The 21039-nt window shown below is 34.3% G+C and overlaps 1 protein-coding gene and 1 long non-coding RNA gene across 3 annotated transcripts in view; one reads left to right on the top strand and one right to left on the bottom strand.

The window, feature by feature from the left end:
• Positions 1 to 21039, bottom strand: part of SEMA3A (semaphorin 3A) — a 328521-nt gene that overhangs the window by 256937 nt on the left and 50545 nt on the right. The window lies entirely within an intron of this gene.
• LOC118249442 (uncharacterized) lies at positions 3289 to 5835 on the top strand. The gene is made up of 3 exons (XR_004779050.2): positions 3289 to 3800; positions 4794 to 4861; positions 5652 to 5835. It is a non-coding gene; the product is annotated as an uncharacterized LOC118249442 (long non-coding RNA).

Here is a 21039-nt window from a genome sequence, read left to right as displayed (position 1 = left end):
ATGTAAGTGCTTTAAACTGTGTCCTGATTGCTTAATGATGAACAACCGCAGATGGCTTGAATTCTACTTATTTAGGCACTAATTATAGATGTCAAGCTGAAATACATCCAACATCTTGAGTTAATATAGGAGGAGCTTGGATATTACTCTGACAGGTGCCAGAATAAAACTTTAAGACACACAAGCAGGAATTATTTATGGAACTAATGGCTGAAAAGATTGACTGTAGCTAGTCATTCCTCCATTTTTTTCAGCTGTAAAATAGAGATAATAATATCTCTCAAGGAAGAAATAACTCTTTGAAGTGTTACGAAGATGCCCTGAATTTGCAGACCACTGTGCATTTCTCATCTGGAAGGTGCTATATACGGTGAGAACAAGTTATTGCTTGTTGTCTCCTATCAAAGACAGATGCATAGTTAATCATGAATCGTATGCTTTCATCTTGCAACCCAGATGTAGCAAATACATTTTTTACTTGCTTTCAGCTTAACAAGCAGAATTACAGGTTTCTTAATGAAGTATATGAGCCTGTGCCTGAATCCAGTGTTCACTACCAGGCTGAAACACAGGTTCACAGTACCCTGATAAATTTAAATGTAGTTTTCATATTCACTGTGCATGTCTATTTGTAAAAAGTCAGGGCACATCAATGAACTTCATAGGTTTTTGATTCTGTCATACTGATCCTGAAGAAAGCCTGGTTGCCCAAACTTAGTTCTGTAATAATTTGTTCTAGAGATGAGGGGAGATGAAGGGTCTATTTTAATTTACTGCATTGTTTGGTAACTACTATCATTTGGTGTAGATGAAAAGCTAATAGCATAGTGGAGACAGAACAAAGAAAGAGTACTTTCCCTAGATAACTGAAATTAAAATTTATTAATTTTCCAATGTGAACTCTACATTTGCCCAGATTTAACAAAAAAATTGCAGTATATACCAATACGTCACATATAGTCTCCTTCTATTTCCCTCATGAAAACTTTCTAAATGAAAAAATATATATATATTTTATATATATTTATACATATAAAGATATATATATATCTATCTGTTGCCTTCTTATTTCCCAGTGCCAATTTGTTAGGAAGAAAAGTGTAGGTACACTGTGGAAGTACCTACATTCTCAAAAAAATGACACTAGATTCTTTTTTTCTTTTTTTTTCTTTTCACTGCCAGTTTTAAGCTGGGAGGCTGCTGGCCTATTCCCACTTAAGCCTGCTAGAGAATAACTTCTAAGGTTTTCTTAGGAGTAGGTATTTTAGCAAGTGAAGAGCAAATTAACTATATACAGTGTGATATTTTATACTTCATGAATTTCAAGAGGAAATTGGAACTACAAGAGTCACAAGCTCTTGCCAGGAACAGAGGAAAGTGTAAAATAAGCTGTAGAAAATACACTGAAAACTTCTGCCTGCTTCATAGAAATAGGAAAGCAACACAAAACAAAATTGTTTAAGCCCTTGCTTAACTTCTGAAATCATGATACCATTCACATATGTTAATAAAGGAGCTGCCAACTTGCTTAGAGCCAAACATTTTTCTGGACTGGGACTGCAGTTCTCAGCACCAGGCAGCATCATGTCTTTCTGAAACAGTCTCATGACCCCAGTCTATGAAGAAATTCCTAAGAAACACTTGATCAGATAAGAAGAATGTTTTCAAGCAATAATCATGCAAAGGTTTCCCAGATGGATCATTTTGTGCCATGAATAGAACACTGTGGGGCACTGTTTTTTACAAATAACTTTTATCCTTTTTTTTTTTTTTTTTTTTTTTTTTCTCCACACAGTTGTCTTTTATTTCCTTGCAATGTTGGTGGTAGGAATTGCTGTAGGCCTCACAGGAAGCACCCAGCCAACTTGGAGTTTCATAAAACATCATACAGGCTTAAGCCTGCCCAGATATGCTGTTAAACACTTAGCTAAGTGCAGGGAAGTTATGATAACTAAATTCAAGTATTTCTTAACCAGTAAATCAAATCATAACATAATCTGATTTAGGATATATCAACAACACAATGCAGTGTCCTCTTTAAACTACCTCAGGTGCTGGATCATGTTCATAAAGTGGTCTTCTCAGCTAAATACAACCTGCTTCTCAGCTGCCTACTAATTAGCCTGAATAGAAATCCATGCTAATGAGCTTTTTCTACTCTCGGTATCTGTACTTCTTCAGATATCGTCAAACAGCAGTGAACCATTATATTCATGACCACAAAACTGGTCTCTTGGATGTGGACTGAGTGCCCCTGAAGGCAGTAAAAGCTTAGTAATAATATAAATTAAGAATTTAGCCAAGAAGGAAGAGAAGGGAACATTAGAATCGTGTTTGGTCTTCTTCACTTTCTCCTTACCCAGAAATAACTCCAGAACTAAAACACTAAAAAAAAGAACCAGACTTGTGTTTCTTGCATGATTTCCAGCAGCCTCAGCAACATGAATTGGAAGCCACCCATCTAGCTGATGCATGAAGACCACTAACCATACACTCAATAATGTATTTCCATTTTTGCTGTCTTTTTGGATTATTTCAATGGCACAGCTCAAGGCAGCTGCATTCAGTGCCTAAGGAGTTGCAGCTGTTCATCATGGATATGTCAGGAAGGAGAGGATTTGGAGCTCCTTTCCAGGGATCCTACTGTGTAGAAGGCTGGCAAGGGCTGTGGAAAAGGGAGGGTATTGAAAAGAATTTCTGTAAAGCTGTTTCCCATAGTTGTGGCTTTGGTCACATGGGGTAAATAGCTGAGGTGGTTTTTGGTTGGACAGCCTGGGCACTCTCACAGCAGCTATCAGGCAGTCAGCATTTTGGGGCTGGTGACTTAATTGTTGAGGGCTTCAGTTTTCAGCCGTTTCCTTCATATATCTTATAAGGCCCATCATGTACAGATGTTTGTAATGAAATAACATTCTTTAAATTTGGTCTTTCAGGTTGCTAGCACGTGAAGGCAGGTCAGTTTTTTAGTCAAACTCATAATTTTTTGGGAAGCAATGTTTGAAGACATGTAGGGGTAAGCACAATAACGTAATGAAAGACTTCCAATTTAATTATGCTAAGAGAGACAGAGAAGGTTCTTTTCTGATGACAAATAAGCAGATGTCTTTGCTTTAATTATATCACTTTAAGGAAGGCTGTAAGGAAGGCTGAACCACTGTAAAGAAGTTTTTGCTGGTGGCTTTTTAAGTTCCAAAAGGCAACATTCTTTGCAATGTTAGGCAGTTACCACGGTACCGTGGACTTATTTTTAGCCAGTAGCTGGAGAATTTTGCTACCTAGAGAATGTATGTAGGTGTGTCATGATGGAAAACAAGTCACATAGAATTTATACAGAAACCTACTGGACACTTGCTTGGGGAAGTATACATTATTTTTATCTGATTAGTTTTGCTCTAGTCTTCTGTGGTCATCTGAAGTGTATGAGTACTATGTTACAAAGGATTTCCATCTTCAGTGGTAAGCTTAGAAGATATATATTGACAAGTTAAATGGGGATCAAATGCTTCACAGATTATGGAATCTTTTTTCCATATGGCACCCCTACACTACAGTTTTATGGGTCTAGTACTCCAGCTGCATCAGTTTATAGGAGGTGTATATGACACCTCTTACTTGGTGCCAAACTTATTTCATATTCTGTATCCCACCACTGAGGCAAAGGTAAACGAAGCAGGATAGAAGACAGAAGAGGATGAATGAACCTGACAGTCGTTGTGTCACCTCAACCCAGAAGACAGAAAGTGCTATGTTGCAACAGGAACCTCATGGAAATTCATGACAGTTTTACCATTCTCCCACAGGTTTTACAAATGTTTTGGATAATCCTTCATGTCATAATGACAGGAAATGCACACATGAATGTAGATGACATCTAACAAGTGTCTTTTCTCTCTTTCTATATATATATTCATATAAAATTACAATCATCTCTTAAATAGAACTTTTATTACAAGCCATATCCTAAGGAGCTTCACAATCCATAAAATGTGACAACAAAGCAAATAGGTACCATGTGTTCAACATAATCACTGAAGAGGCATTTACAGGCAATCAGGGATCATAATGGAATACGTTCATGGATTCAGATACTACAGTGCATGAGGAAACTGGAATAGTATATTCATGAGAATCAGGTTCCACAATGCATGAAGAAACTGAAATAATATATGCTTGTTCAACGCTTATTTCATATATAAGTTCCACATATGTCAAGACCCTGCAGTGATTTAAGTATTCTTTGGCTTAATGTCTATATTACTGTGAGGTTGAAATTTGGTCGTGTCTAGCTGATAGGAACATGCTAATGAGGAAGATTCATGGAGGAAAACCCAATATTAGACAGGGAGGCAATTCCTGAGGCTGTCTTCAACCTGATAAATGTGACTGGCACGACGCTACTCTCTTGTATAACTCTGCTTCTTCAGGGATCTCTATTGAACTTATGCTTATTGAACTACATGGGTGTGTCCTCCAAGACTATGAAGGTCACTGTAGGTACCAAACATTCATATAAACATTCTAAAATAAAATTAATAACACAAATAAAAGAGAAAATGGATCTGAAAATCTGTCTCCTTCCCTGAAGTAAAAGCTGATTACAAAAGCGAAAACAAATTGCAGTGAAGTTTTATGTTGTCTTACAAATTATCCTATCCTAACAATTCCTCGTGACAACTAGGATATATTCAATAAAAGCAAACACTGTAACCAAATTAGTCACATGGAATATTAAAGAAGATGCAACTCCTGTAATAGTGTTTTTTTGTTTTTGTTTTTGTTTTCTTAATATACAGTAAATACTGGCCATTCAGCTGCTTCTGAAAAGAACTTACTCCTTTCAGAGTCAACATCTAAGCTCTGTGTAAGTTAAAGAAGACCAATTCAAGATTTCTCTTTCTTTTGTCCTAATGAATAAAACTTCATGAACTTCAGAGATTGAATAATTTCCTGAGAATTCACATTTTTTTTATCCTTTGGGTCACCAGTTTTAGTTCTTCATTACACTGACTGCATGTAAGTAGTTACAAAATAAGACATTCATCTGCTTGGAATTGAAATTTTGTTTCTGAATATTGTATTTCAAATCCCAAAAAGTTTTTGGCTCCAGAACTACTTAATAAATTGTTAGGAACCTTGCACTAAAGACATCATAATTCTTTTACAGCTGTCATTTCATAGAAAATATATATTTTTCATTAAAATGGCAATACCTCTCCACAGCATTAATTTTGGAAAATAATCGGATTTTATTTATTTTTATTTTTATTTTTATTTTTATTTTTATTCTTATTCTTATTCTTATTTTATTTTTTTTAGCAAATGAAATGGAAAATTCCAGATTTTCATGGTACTTTTTCAGTAAAATGGGACATTTTTGCCAAATCAAATGAAAGTTTGCTTTCCCCAAAGTATTAAGTACTTTCAGAAAATGTTCATTCTTAGTTTGATAAAAAAAAACAAACAAACAAACAAAAAAACTTTTTAAAGTTCTGTTTCTGGATCTCTTTTTTTTTTTTTCATGCTTTGCAGCTTTTGGGGCAGTATTTGACCAAAACTGATACAAGTTTTAAGATATATTACTGGATACTGTGTGTGAAATACAGAAGATTAAAAAAAATAATAATAATGTTTTGGTTATGATTTCTTTACAGAAGTGCAATGGAAATGAGTGAAGAAATGGGTGAAGAGCAAAATTTGCACAAGATTTTTGGAAGAAGTTTACAAAATGATTAACCATTCACTAGGAACTTGCCAATAAAGTATGAGACCAAGACCATAAATACAATTTTTATGTTGAATTATTTGACTAGTTAGTTTCAATAAATCTTTAAATCAGACCTTCCTTCTGAGGTATCTTTTATTGTGTGCTTTCACATTCATGTAGCTTTATTGATTGTATCTTCTTCACTGCCATATGTTAAATTGCAAGCAATAAAATTGAAACATTAAATCACATTATTTTCTTTCATGTGTCACTTACCTATTGGGAACATATGTTACATTGGCACAATAAAACTTGCCCCGAAGGCCTAGTCTGTGTACACAATGCTGTGAAAATGGATGCACATAAAAAAGTCATTGTGTCCTAACTGAAGATTAAGCTTCAATAAAATAATATTATAAATATTTAAAACATAAAATATGACTTGTAATGATGTAATAACAAATTCTCTGGAGTCTGTGTCCTTAAAAGGAATGCAGAAGGACATTTGCAGTGTGTGTCTTCGGTAGAGTTTACCACTATGATGCAAGCCACATTATTTCCTGAAAGGGTTTAACCCAGCTACTCCTTCCACTCAGTTTACTTTGTAACCAGATTAACCTATCATGCATTTATTATTTATATAATACATTTTTGCTATTGATCCAAGCAAACTGAGAGACACACAATGAAAAATAAACTTAATTTCATTACATTTTAAAATCAATTTAACAAGGAGGAAAATTAAGCATTCTATATAGTACTGAATGAAATATCCTTGGTTTACCTTGAGTTATACCTCTGTACTTTCAATTAAACAACAATCTAATTTCTGCTGTTTTTCTCTTTTGGCAAGGAATAACTTTTATTATTATTATTATTATTATTATTATTTCCAAATGACTCCATTCCTATTCATAGTTCTGATCCATAGATCTATTACAATGGCACTACCAGAAGGCTGGAGTACATCTCCCAGAACTTTGACCTGTATCTGATTACCTAATTAATTTAGATTAAGATATGAGATATTCAATTTGGCTTTTGTTAGAAACAGACTGATTTTTTTCCCTCCAAAGGAGAGAACAGACTTCTGAACTACAGAAACAGTTCTGATCTGTCATTTCTTAAAACTCCTACCTTTGTAAAGAACTAATGTAGATAATGAGGTAAAAATGCTAACAACAAAAAAAAAGTTTTAATGCATAACCATAGTTAGTTAATAGTTCTAATGCATAACTAGCAGATGATCTTCATACTAAAGTCCGTATACTTTCATTATAAACATATTATACAAGCAATTTGGGAATAAACTAAAAAGAATTGAAAAGTTCTGATTTATTTTATTTTATTTTATTTTATTTTATTTATTTATTTATTCATTTATATATTTATTTATTTTGAGCAGCCTGCTCTGTTCAGAAAGTTTTGCTCATCTTATTTATTCCCTGCTGGTCTGGCATTGGCAGCAGTAGTTCAATAGCAAGCCGAAGCATAGCACAGCACTTTAAAGACAGTGAAGAAAAGTATTTTTATAGATGAATGTTAAGACAGTTCAAACCAGAGAGTACATAATTGTTAAAACCGCACTGGAACTAACTCACCTATTCTTCCTAAAAGTGCCATGGGGTCTTCATTTCACAACTGATGCATGGGACATTACAGTTTTTTGTTTGTTTCATTGCAAAAGACTATGAAATACTGAGACTGAAAATAACTTTAGTTTTGTTTCAGAAAGAGAGAACAAAGTTTAACTGATATTTGCTAGAGCATGAGTCCAACAAAAACAGCTGGAGTCTAAGAGAAAAGAGCTTCTTTTATCATTAAAAAAAAAAAAAACAACACAAAAACAACAAAAAAAAACACTTTTGTGTATTATCTGGGAGAGATGCTAGGTTCCTTCATCTGCTCCAGGATAATAATGCTACAGTCTGACTATACTTATCCGTCTCACACAATATCTATCTCACACAATTCTTTTTTCTTCTGACTATAGTGCTTGCAAATGAGTTTTTCACTCAAAAAATCTAAACAATGTCTAACTTAATGAGCATTTTAGAACATTGAGAAAAGCTGTCAATTCATCCAACCCTTATTATTTCATCATGAAATGTCTGATCCTGCGATATTATCCATTGCTTGTTATTCTCAAGCCCAGGAGGGAGCAAATCAATTGCAAATGCAAAACTTGTCAAAGGCTTTGGGCCCAACCCTTGAAAAAAGAAACACAGCACATCTTAAATGGCTCTGCTCCATAAAAAAATGACAATGGGGTAGTAGGAAGGAGTCTTCAATCCTGGCCAGAAAAACTACTTATGCAACTGGGTCACAGATGCTAATTTAAAGAAAGGGGCACAGAAGTGATCGCAGTCACATTCCCTCAGAAAGTTTGAATCATTTTATCTGTACAGCATTTTGATATGTTACATGCAGTCATGGACCAAAAGCAGCAGTACTGAACAGGGAAGATATATTGACCATATACATACAACATATATGGAGTCCTCTTATAGCTGTTATTGCCCTCTTCGTGCCACCAACTTGCAGCTCTTTAGTGAATGCATCAGTCCCATGGACATGTATCTTGGATTTACCTCTTCAAATTTTAGCTATTTGAGGTTTGATATTTAAGTCTCAGCTATTTACCTTTCTTCAATGACAAAGAAAGCTCTTTCAGACACCTGTTGCATCGATGTTTGGATATGCCAACTTTCTTTTGTTGGTATAAGTGGAAATTAGGTAATTAGATGAGAAATCATATTATTTTAGATGCTTAGAAACCTATTCTTAGTTTCTGCTTAGTATTGTTAGAGGGTTAAATTCTACAAACCTTAAAACCTCTCTGGGCAGTCTCTTTCTAGGCAACTAGTACTACCATTTGCAAAGCATTAAGCGGTCTGTCAGGTGGTACTCAGTAAGCATGGTGGAATCTGGCTTTCCGCCCAAGCATGTTGAGTGAGGTTGGTTAAGAATGCTTGATTTACTGTGAACAAATAGTTAAAACAAAATTCAAACCAGATAAATAGATCATTCATGTAACAGACACCCACTACTACTACCCCATACTGCTATGACATTGTGAATACAGAGCATTATTATGGAACTAGGATCATGGAGCTTAACCGTATTGCAAATTCTGTGCACAGCTACACAGAGTTACTTAGTATGAGTAGAGGTCCACAGGGTGCAATCTTGCATAGCCATACAAAAAAAAAAAAAAAAAAAAAAAAGTATGTATATCTATCTATATATTGCTTTAGGGTGAAAACAGCATAGAGAAAAACAATGTTTCTAATAAAAGCATAGCATTTGTTTTTGTGTATGTGAAAAAAGCATAAGGTTTAAGGTTGTTTTCATGTCATAGCTAGGCAGGTAAGTCAGGTCTACCATATAAAAAGCAGAGTAAATTGTTCTGCACTGAATTTTCTGCTTTTACAGTCAAGCTATCTTTAACCAAGGGAGTTTACCTAAGGCTTATGTGTTAATTTGCACATTTTTATATCTACACATATTGTAGATGTAAATATAAATATTGTAAAAACATATATACATGTCTATACAACCTACAGTTATTCTTGCAGAAAAACCAAGTCAGAGCTCTGACAATAAGACTCTAACATTTTGGAAGTACTCAGAGTTGGCTAGTGCCTTGGGATAGATCTGCAGAGACCATTCCTTTGCAGTGAACTCACCAGAGACTGAAAGACTTTTAACCTGAAGAAAGACAGATTTAATTAGAATACACATTAGGACAACTCCATAAATACAGCTCACCCTAACTTGGTCAAAAAGAATGGGAAAAAAAAAAAAAAAGTGGGTGGGGATAACATACAACTCTACTGTCTCTCTGCAGGGATGGTCTTAGTTTCTAGCCAACTCAGTAGCTTTGAGTTGCAACAATTTGGGCATAGATCTTTGTGGCCCTGAGGAAATCTCCTTCCTCTTTTCTGATGTCTGGTTGCCTTTGCCTGCTGCTTCTCTCAGCCAGTGATCCTACTCAATAGTGCAGGACTTAGCTGTGATTTTTTACTCTGCCAACCAACTTTCACTCTGAAAGCTTGTTTCCCCAAATGGACTAAGTAATTTCCAAGGAAGGAATAATTTTTCCACCCTGGGAACTTCACTCTACCCAGTTATTTTTCCTAAGAGAACATAATACACCAGCAGAAACAAAGTATTGTAATTTTAGTATATATAGTAATATACTTTCCTTAGCAGGATTTTTCTTTTCCCTTTTCTGCACCAGAGAATCAGAGATCCCTGATAGAAGCCCAAAAGAAGAACATGAATAACTAAGACCTTTTGTGCTGAGAACTTGTGTGTCACTTCAAAAAGAAATGAAACACTAAATCGAGAATAGCTCTAAATTACTCTTATTCTTTGGGCACTGGCATCAGCCAAGGAGCTTTAGTTCACCAGGGTTTTGAAGTCTCAAAAAACTACAGGCCTCAAGCTTTTTTCCACATAAGAAGAGAATCTGGGTTTTGGTGATTTTCTTTGATCTTCTTCTGGTTTATATTGGAAGAATAGTAGTGGTAATACATACTCATGTACTTCTGGGGTATTCAATAATATACTTTTTTTTTACTAAATGTAAGATAAGTAAACACTCCTGGAAGCAGGCTGTACAACAAAATTGTGTCCTACGTCATTGGCTGCTTGAGCTTGGCAGCTTGGGGCAGAGCAGTGGGTATAAAGGAAAGTTTTTTGTTCAAACAGAGAAAGCTTCAATAAGTATTTATAGCTAGAGAACTAAGAGCTAAGCCCAGATGTTTCTATTGAATATGAAACAATATTAGAAAACAGTGTCTAAAATGTGTTTTCCAATTACTTCTAGAAAGTCACTGAAAACCAGTTAGATTAAAGTAAATTAGATTTCTTGAAAAAAAAAAAGCCAAAAATTTTTGTAACAAAAATGTCTTTTAATCAGAGAAAAGTGAAATTCCTAAGATATATGACTTTTAAAATATTTTTGTACCTAGTACTTGCAATCAAGCAAAGTTTGAATGGAGGAAATTTCTGGAAAATTTCTGCCCCTTAGAAAAGCTTATTTTTGCCATTGAGTTTAGCACTCTGGATTTGCAGTTGCAAATCTGGCTTCTCCTGTGTTAGTTTAGTAAAAGTATTGAAAGTACTGAACACATGGACAAAAATCCAATTTTCAAAGATAAACAAACAAACTGTGAACATGAATCTATAAGGAAACAATTATACATTATTTCATGAACGACATCATATGAACATCCATTTTTAGCCTGATACAATCGAAAAAATAAAACTGACCCTGAAGCAATCCCCAATTATATCATTTCTTGACTATAAAATTAACTACACTTTTTATGACAACAATCAACTTCTCTGAACAACAGCAATTTTTTCTTCTTTAATTATGACATTGGTGAGAAAAATTCATTTGTTTTTCTATAGTTTATAGTTCAAAGAATATCCATGTGTGTGTTGTATTTGTCTGTCACAGGTCACAGTTATCAAAGGGAGCCAATTATTGAGTCAGTTAAAGTGTTAAAAGTTAAAATAGTGATAAAACATATTTTAAATACTGGTAAGCATACTCCCAGAATTCAACTCTGATTAAAATAGATCAAGACCTGCTAAGATGAAAACTATAACTTTTATCTGGAATTGCAAAACAATTTATTCTAAAACCCCTCCAGCTTTTCATGTAAAACTACTAACTCTGTCTTTCTCTTCTCAAAGATGCTTAGAATTTCTTGAAAGAAAAGAAAGAAATCAGCCCACTTCCTTCATATTTTTTGTTCACACTTACCATGTAGCTCATTTTTTTTGTGTAGTAGGACCAAGGTGTGAAATTTGCCTTTTGTCGTGTTTCTCCCAGTCAGCAAAGCAAACTAGGGAGTACTCCAAGAGACCAGACCTCCACTTCTCAAAAAATAAATCTGTTTAATATTAATAGCCTACAATTGCCAGTATCCACCCTTGTAGGAGGGTGATGAAACCACTTTTCCCATCTAACATTCCAAAATGCCATCTAAGGAATGTAATATCTAAGTCCCATTTAAAGAGATGTTTCCAAGTACCCTCACGTTCACGCTGCTTTCCTGGGGGCTGAATTTATTTTTAAGATCTCTGCATATTTGTCTGTCCATGAAAAGGATACCAAATGTCATGCCTATCAATTACTAAATATGTATATATGATCCATTTGGAAAATATTGCAAAAATTTGAAACTGCAAATGTCTTTACAAGCTGCAGAAAAATCAGATCGATATGCTTAAAGGTGCTATGAATACATGAATGCCAGATGCACTGGGATACAGGAAGCACCACTCCCTTTTGTTATTTAATGCCTAGAGTCCACATGACAGGCTAGTGTTAAAAACAAAGCTGTTCACTAAGGCCATTTACAAACCTTTTACTGAGATAAAAGCAAAGAAAACAAGGACATGTGAGTGTTTGATATGATTGAACTAATGGCAGCACAACTTTAAATTTATCAAAGCTTTTAACCACCTGGTTTTCACAACATGGACTTCTTGGTGGACTTATTGTTCCGATTCTCCTGTAACACTGCTGTGATAAAGAGTAGGTTTTCCAAAATAAATATAATCAAAACAGTCCTAGGCAGTTGTGTATACCAAAATGCTCTGCAGGATGAGGCACAGATGTGAGCAAATGGCTCAGATGTTCATTTTATAACCGTACAGGTTATTTTCTGCTGAATTTAAGGGGGCAAAGTAACAAGCAATATTTCTGTATACAGTTCAGAAAATATTTAATGCCAGCCATAATTATCTTAAACTAATAGACCTGCACTTGTATTTCAAATCATATGGATATTCTCTATTCTGGTATAATTGCTGTATTTTACATGATTGTATGTGGTTTAAGTTTTGATTAGGACCTCTGGATATTCTTGCAATATGAATTGATTGATTGCATGGGTATTTGCTCTAGTTAAAATAATAAAAAAATGTGTAAAACAGTTCCATGAAAGGTATAGTTGCAATACTGAGAAGTAGCTTTCATTTGCTTGGAAGAATGAGACTATTATCTGAAATTATTTCCCTCTTTATAAGTAACTTTGAAGACTTATTTGCCCATGACTTTGTCATCAGCATATAAGATCATCCTGTGGAGGTCATTCTTTTGCTCTAAGCTCTGGATTCATCTCATCAAAATGTAGCCATCTGCAAAACAGGTACATAGTTTAAACTAGGTGTCTACAGTCTCTCTGTGCATAATGGAAAAAGGGATAAGGTTATTTCCTTCTCAGTTTTAGGGCTGAATAAGCTCTACCTGTGGAGGAGGAACAGGAGGAGTACACTGGAATATGTTGCCCCCAGAAGCTGTGGATGCCCAGTCACTGGAAATGTTTCAAATTAGGGTTGGATGGGGTTTTGAGCAATTTGATCTAGTGAAATATCTCCCTGCCCATGGCAGGGGGGTTGGAATTAGATGATCTTTAAGGTCCATTCCAACCCGAGCCATTCTAAGATTCTATGGTTCTATGATTCTACGGTTCTATGATTCTAAGACTTTGTAAGAAAAAAGTAGTCAACTTCAGATTGAATTATCAGGGTGGGATTATTTATACCAATCATTAATTTAGTCTTTAGGTATTGATAATTTATATTACATCAAAAGTATTTAATGCATTTTTTTTCCAGATTTTAGCTACTTAAGTTCTTTATGATATCAAAAGGAAACTTTGGGATGCAAGTGATATAGGTTTGAGATATACCAGTGCAATGTTCTGAAGGCATGCATTTAAATTGCCTATATCAGACTTATATCTGAAATTAGTACATTTACTGAATAATGTTCTTGAACTTATGACTATAATGTCGTACATTATTGATGAAGAAACACACTTTCTTCTGGTATTAACTGACACACCATTGAAATTAATGAGTCTATGCCATTTTATTGTAACCACAAACTGAATACAATGAACCAGCTTCTGCTTTTTGATATTCTGTGAAATAAAAGATTTTTTTTTTATTATTATTTTTTTTTTGAGTTGAGTCTTCAGGATTACACCAAATGGTAGTCAGTCAGTTTGCAAACCAAAGCTGTGAGCTGTTGGTATGTAGACAGAATGGGTAGATGATACACAGAGGAGCCAGAAAAAGAAAGGAGTTGCTTCATCAGAAGGTTCAGCCTCCACATGTGGTGCAACTTTACTCAACAAAGACAGTTTGTTTCATTATTATTATTTTTTTCTTTTCTTTTTGTTCCACTACCTGGAGATTTCATGGTTTAGAGATGGTAAAATGGGTAGAGCCATTTTGAAATATATATATATATATTTGATAAATATATATATATATGATAAAGTGCTAGTTAGGGATAATAATTTACATTTTACAGGTAATGATGTTACTTAAATCCTGTTCAGGTAACAAAGACTAAAAAAAATTCCTTGCTTGAAATTCCTGCTTCCCTTTATGTTATTCAGACTATGGGAAATGAAACATTACTATTCAAGGAATTTACTCTGAAAATTAAGTTAAATATGTAAATTACATAAATTTTACTGTTTAATTGGTCATGTGAAAACTGATTTCTGAAGAATAAGGGAATGATTTTATTCAGTTTTAATATTTTGCTGATTTTTGTGTTAAATGTGACTCAGAAAAGAACATAATTTAGCACTGAAATACATGATAAAGGAATTATTAACATGGAAGAAAATGTTATAACATAGAGGGGAAGATGGGAGGAAGTTTAAAAGCATTTTGTAAAATAAAGAAATAAAAAGATAAGCTGGAATAGAGAATAGTGAAAAAAATCCTATGTTGAAGAACAGTTTGAGAATTTAGAAAAAGGTAAACTAAGATATTTCATACTTCATGTATGAAAAAGGAAACAAATGAGGGCTGAATATGTTACTACTGTACTATAAAAATCAAAAAGTGATTCCTACATTTCAGAAGGTAAAAGGGCACTAGAAAGAAGCAAGCCAAAGAAGATCAAGGCATGATCCAAATTTCAGCTGGAGAAATTATGTTTTATTAGATTTCAAGACCAGAAGAGACCACTATCATTATCCAGATGAAACTCTCACATCATAAACTGAATAATTTAGCCAATGTTTTTTTTTTAGCATTCACATAATTTTTGATTGAACTAGTAAATATCTTTCAGTGGGATATCCTAAAATACTCAACATGCTGAAGATCTATACCTATGTATTCAATTCACTAATAAACCACCTTATTAAGCTATTATACTATTTTTCTGATTTTTGCAGCCCTTGGATCTAGTTACATTTCCTGCTGGATCAGAGACTCTCCTGCAATTTTATCAATGCCATGACCAGTAAGATTTAATGATGACCTGAGTATAAGAGAAAATACACCAAGACACACACACACACACACACACACACACAAATGTTGGTGTGGAACAGCAGATTTAGACAAATAGACTAGGAAAAAATCAAGGAAATATGTAACATCAGTTTTGTGAAGTAAATTCTCATCACAGAAGAAACATGGCAAAAGAAATCAAAGTTTTGCCAGATGCATGAAAAGAAAAATGTATGGCTTGTTGTCTCACATTTTTTGCATGTATCTTCTGTGTTGACAGGTTTTGTAAGATGGAAAGTGCCTTTCATTTCAGTGAAATCTCCTTATATTTTTATTATTATTATTAATTATTTTGCCAGCTTGAAAAGGACTGTTTCAAATGGTTAAAAATGATTCTAATGCAAATTACAGCCAAGAATACATTGGAAAAATTCAAGAACAAGCCAGAAATTTTAATGAAGTCCTGCAATTTTATAAAAGTACCATTTTGGAGGAGCTGCATTTTTTCAATATCTATGGGGAGAGGGTTTTAACAATGGAAAAAAGCAGTACTTTTGTACCCCTTGTTTGTCAGGATAAGGGAAATTTGTACAGACTTTTCCTTTATTTACCCATTTTTGATACTTTTACCTGTCACTGAAAAATAAATGCTAGCATTTTTGAAGCCATTGAACAAAACAGATTCAAGGAAGTAGCCTGTTATTTAAGACTTTTTTTTTTTTTTTCATTTAAAAATGGAAAAGGAAAAACCTAAACCCAAACTGCTGCCTTACCATCCCACAATATATCAGGAAACAAATTAAATCTCATTTAAAACTAAGGAAAAGCTCTGGCCCACAGCAAAACAAACAAACAAACAAACAAACAAATATCTATCTACACAGAGAGATATATAGTTATATTTTCTGTATTCATGACTGCAACAGTGCCTAAATGTAGGTATTTTCCTCGAAATAGAGTTCACAAGTTGGCTTCCATGTTTTACTCAGTCAAAGCAGACTGAAAATGGATTCTGCAATATACAGTGAATCAGGCAGTAGAACGGTGAGAAATAACCAGGAAATCTGCCCTCTTCTAGTTCTGGGGGTCCCTTGAGAAGAAGCATTTGGTCTGGTTTCATAGACTCTAACCTGCATCTAGATGTAGAGAACACATTGGGACATGACATCAGGACATCTAACATGTTTTCAAGCTCAAGGGAGAACATCTATACAGCACCTTCATTTAGACATAAAATATAGAAATATGAGCCAATACCTATCTTATTACAAGACCTTTCATCTTAAGAGAATCCGATTAGAAGAATCCAGCTTACCTCTTTGTTTTATCGGAGTCTGGGTATTGAACAGAAAAAATGTAGATGATACAACATTCCACACAGAAACAGTTAAAAGAAGAATTGTATTTATAAGTATTAGTTTTATGGTCCATTCCTTTTCTATTTTTTTTTTCTGGTTTGTTTCTTGATCTTGTCATTTTTAAAACATCTTTTGTAGTAAATCTTTTTTAGCCGTGTGAAACCACAACTCTCAAAACTATGACAACACTTGTAACTATCACTGTTCTGATAGTTGAGCATCCAAGTTCATTGCAAAATGGCTTTGAAAATGATTCCAAAGTGATGACACTGATTTTGATTATGGAGAAGAGAAATGATAATTACTTATTTATCTCCAACATATATATTAGCAATCAAAGTAAAATGATTATTATGAATTTAAAATCGAATGAACTTCTCAATACATGTAACAAGGAAAATATATATCAGGAAGATATTTAAACACACGACTAACTTAAGTAAAGAGATGTCCATTGAAATACTTTGCTTAAAGCACAAATATAGTGGAGTCAGTGAGATAAAATAGCAAATATTTTTATTCATGTTTATAAGTATTTTAATACTTCTGGTGTTACTAAGGATATACTTTGTATGAAGAAGTAACATAAAATTCTCAGATACGCTTTCAGTCAAATATTTTAATGATATGCAACAACTGTAATAAGAATCTGTCTGAGAAAAAGTTGTGTAAAAATTAAATAGGGGTCCTGAGATACATGCCTTTGTATGATACCTTTATAAATCACTCCTGCAGAACCAAGCAGTCAGCATCCTGCTATGCACAGCTGTTTGCCCAGAGAACTTCAAATAAAAAGTAAATAAATATAGACAAAAAAATAATGTGGAAAAACACTATTACAGCTGAAAAATTAGACAAGCACAGTTTGTACTAGATCATTAGTCATGTATTGGCAAGTCCTGATTATCAAGGGTGTCACCAGCCATGCATCTTCAGAAGTCATTTGGCATTTGATTTAGCCAGCAAATATCTAATCGCATGCTAAATAAAACAGTCATTTTTGCCCATGTTATTTTAGCATCAGATTCTTCAGCTATTTAGAAACTCCTGTGAATGTTTTTGGGATTTCAGCATACAGAACAGCTGGAGAAGCCAGTCCTTAACTAAGCTGGTTACAAATTACTCTGTTCTAACAAAACTGTTTATGTGTACAATAGTCTATTCTGATAGTTGATCGCATGCTGGTGAGCTAAGCCAAAAAAAATGCAGGTAAGATCCAGAAAGCTAATGGCAACTAAAACACAGTTCAATGGATTGTAGTAAAAGGTTAACACTGATAAAAAAATCTTCCACAAATAGAAGTGAGTCATAGAGCTACAGTTAAAAACAAGGTCCATTTCAGAGAATGCCCAAGAAGAAACCTCCTACATGGAAGTGAACAGAAACAGTACTCTTGTGAGAAAAGGAGCTTTACAAACTGGGCAGTTAATAGTATTATCCAAACAGTTAGATGCATTTTACAACTTAGGCATTTCCAAAACTTTGAATTGAAGTGAATAAAATTTACTCCAATGTGCATACATAGAAGATGAGCATGGAATGTTTTATCCATTCACAGAGCAAATGAATGAAGTTTTCACCATTTCTCCAGATGCATTAGATTAAAAAGAGATCAAGCTGAGGAGATTGTTTCAGACTGCTAAAAGCAAATACTCTATTAAAAGAAGATTAACACTGAAAGCACAATTGTTCTACACATTTTTCTTGTCACGTACTAGGGTACAAAATACAGATGATGTCTGAAAATTCTAGGTCAGAGACTAAGGGTGAATTCAAGGTGAGAAGCGTGTTAAGAATAGAAAGAGAAAGTAATGCTGAATATAACCAGCCAGGAAATCTATATGATGAATTGATATGATGACATAGTTTATGCTTTTCCTTTAAGGCTAGTGTACTTAATAACTAAAGGATATCAATGCAATATCTGCCACAAGAACAGTGCTTTTTTGCTGTGTGCAGAGTTCAACAATATCTACAGGGAAATACAAGAGTCTCGTTTATATTTACTGTATGATAGGCAGGGAATTGAATTTGAAGTTGAAAATGGGGACAACATATTAGCATAGGTTCATGACAGTTGGATAACAAGAGAGGCTAACTTTTTCAGTGTTTGCATTCTTTAAAGCTTATTCTGGATTACAAAGTTTGTATTGCCAAGGGTCTGACATTCCTATATATTTATTACTCTTCCCTCAAATATTTAGGGGATAGTTAAGGCTTATTGAGATTTTACTTTATTGGCAATCCAAGACTTATTTCTAAAATATTGGAATGTACTTCGCATTTAAGGGAGATACCACAAGAACAGGAAATCTCAACAGCAAAAGGTTTTTATGACAATAACTGAAACAATTTTTTATACTGAGCAGGATTTGTAAAGGCTCTTATCTGCCTCTAGATAAATGGCATGCAACAGTTTTGGAAACACAGGCAGGATAAAAGAGAAGAATAAGGCTTAGAAACCAAAGCAGGATTCAAATGCCTACCAGCATTATTCATGAAGGGTTGTTTGACACAGAACTCAATGTTTTTTCTCTATCCTCCAATCACAATAGCTCAAATAAAATCAGCACATTGCAATCACAGAACAGTATAATAGTAAAAAGAAAGCACATTGGTGCTTGATAATAACTTGAAATGGTTAAGTGGCACAGAAAGTGAGGTTAATGTATAGTTTGGAGCTGTAATTGTTTATGAGCCCATCCAGAAGAGCTGGTTTTATGTTTATGCTCAGGGTTCTTTTTGAGCAGACATTTGGCCAGACAGGTGGAAAAAAGGTAATGGTCTTTAAAATAATTTGGCTTTTAGAATGGTTTCCAGCCCCCATATTTTTGGTCACTGAGGATGAATGACCACTAGGACCCTAGATAAATCCTCAGGGATTATGGTTTAGGCATTATTGAGACAATTAGCCAGACAGATGCAGATCCGGTGTTCTTAAGTGTTTTAAGTGTTTTTTTTTTGTTGTTTTTTTTTTTTAATGAATGTTCCTCAATTACAATTTTTCTGGCCAGCAATTTCATCGGGATTATTAGAAATATATACCTATTTCTAACCCCTTTTCCAGTTTTTACAATATTATTTGCTTTAAGTCCAAAAAAGACTTCAACAATAATGATTATTTCTGTGACCTGTGGCTTGGGAGACAGTACATGAATGTATATTTGGAGTCCAGACAAAACCTCAGTGGAACCAAAACTAGAGATTCAAAAGGCCATTGCATGTTCATGTAACATCTTCTAATATTTCACATGTATTTACATTTAGCGTCTGGCTGCCCTCTAACTTACCTGCCTCCACTTTGTGGCTTCCTTAGTCAATAATTAAACATTAAAAATATATATATATATATATATATATATATATATATAAATCTTTTTATCTTTGTCTGTTTTACGGATTTAAGGAACTGGGTTAAAGTGAATATACCCACAGGCCAGACAGGAGAGTACAAAGATGAAAATAGATTTCAGACCTGTTATTTAATTTGGGAAGTATTTGTGGGTGGTGGAAATTAAACAACGCCATCTATCCTGAGTTTTACTGAACCTTTACTTTTCCTCTTCTGCAGGGAAAATAGAGCTTCAGCAATCACAATGAGTCTAAACTGAGGCCTTCCTTTTAGTAAAAGATGACACTAAAATGCAAAATTTATTATCAGATCCCTATTCTTGCTGAAGATGAGAGATTGTAGGCATGTAGTTAGTTATATTGCTTGTAACAGAATTTGGGTTTGTCTCAAAGCTGTTCATGGATCCAGATCATTGCTTTGCTGAAGTGTGAGGACATCCAGGTCCATTTCTCACTCTAACAAGTGGGAAATAATTATATTGTCTTATTTTTCCTCAACTTCATATAATTTGGCTGCAGTTCCCTTTGCGAGAACAAATAGTTTAAATCAAATTATGGTACGTATACCAATAGTAGTGGTAAAACTATTTCAAAGTATGTGGAGAAAAATATCTGGCCTTCTGTCTTTTCCCCAGAGAAGATGGGGAACAGCTGTTTGGCCAGTGAGCTCTGTCCGCTCAGTTAAGTGAAACATGCACAGCCTACTGCAGAGGTGGCAAATGCTGATGCCATCGCTGCCAGCTGGTGTAACTCAGTTCTCAGTCTGTAATGGCATTCTCTATACAAGAAGTGAAGATGCACAGAATTTTTTTTTTTTTGTCAGACTACAAAAGGAGCCTTGACACTAGCTTACAAGTGTGCCCCTTGTAGACATTTAAATTTAGGTCAGATGAATCCCAATATTTATGCAGAAAATAGCAAGAAGAGGGAAGCTCACCAAGATCCAAACACCAGCGTGCTTTATCTGTTTTGTGACATTCAACTTCTGTGATAAAGAAATATCTTAAATTGGTCAACTACAAATATTCAGGGCATTTAGGGTTCTGGTTCACACAAATGTTCACAGTGAGTTAAAATAATGTGATGAGATTGGAAATAAGAAATTAAAGATGTCTCAAGTCCTTCTTTTGCAATGTCACACAAAGTAGTCATAGAAAACTTAAGTCTAAACATTTAGAGAATACAGATAATGTGGATGCATTCATGAGATAGTGTGGTCCACCTCATCGTTTTTATCACAGAATCACAGAATCATAGAATTGTAGATGTTGGAAGGGACCTCAAGAGATCATCAGGTCCACCCCCCCTGCCAAAGCAGGTTCCCTAGAGCAGGTTGCC

The sequence above is a fragment of the Cygnus atratus genome, chromosome 1 (genome assembly GCF_013377495.2).
Source record: "Cygnus atratus isolate AKBS03 ecotype Queensland, Australia chromosome 1, CAtr_DNAZoo_HiC_assembly, whole genome shotgun sequence".
NCBI lineage: Eukaryota > Metazoa > Chordata > Aves > Anseriformes > Anatidae > Cygnus > Cygnus atratus.
Note: the sequence above shows the minus strand (reverse complement) of the source record. Positions and strands in the feature narration are given on the sequence as shown.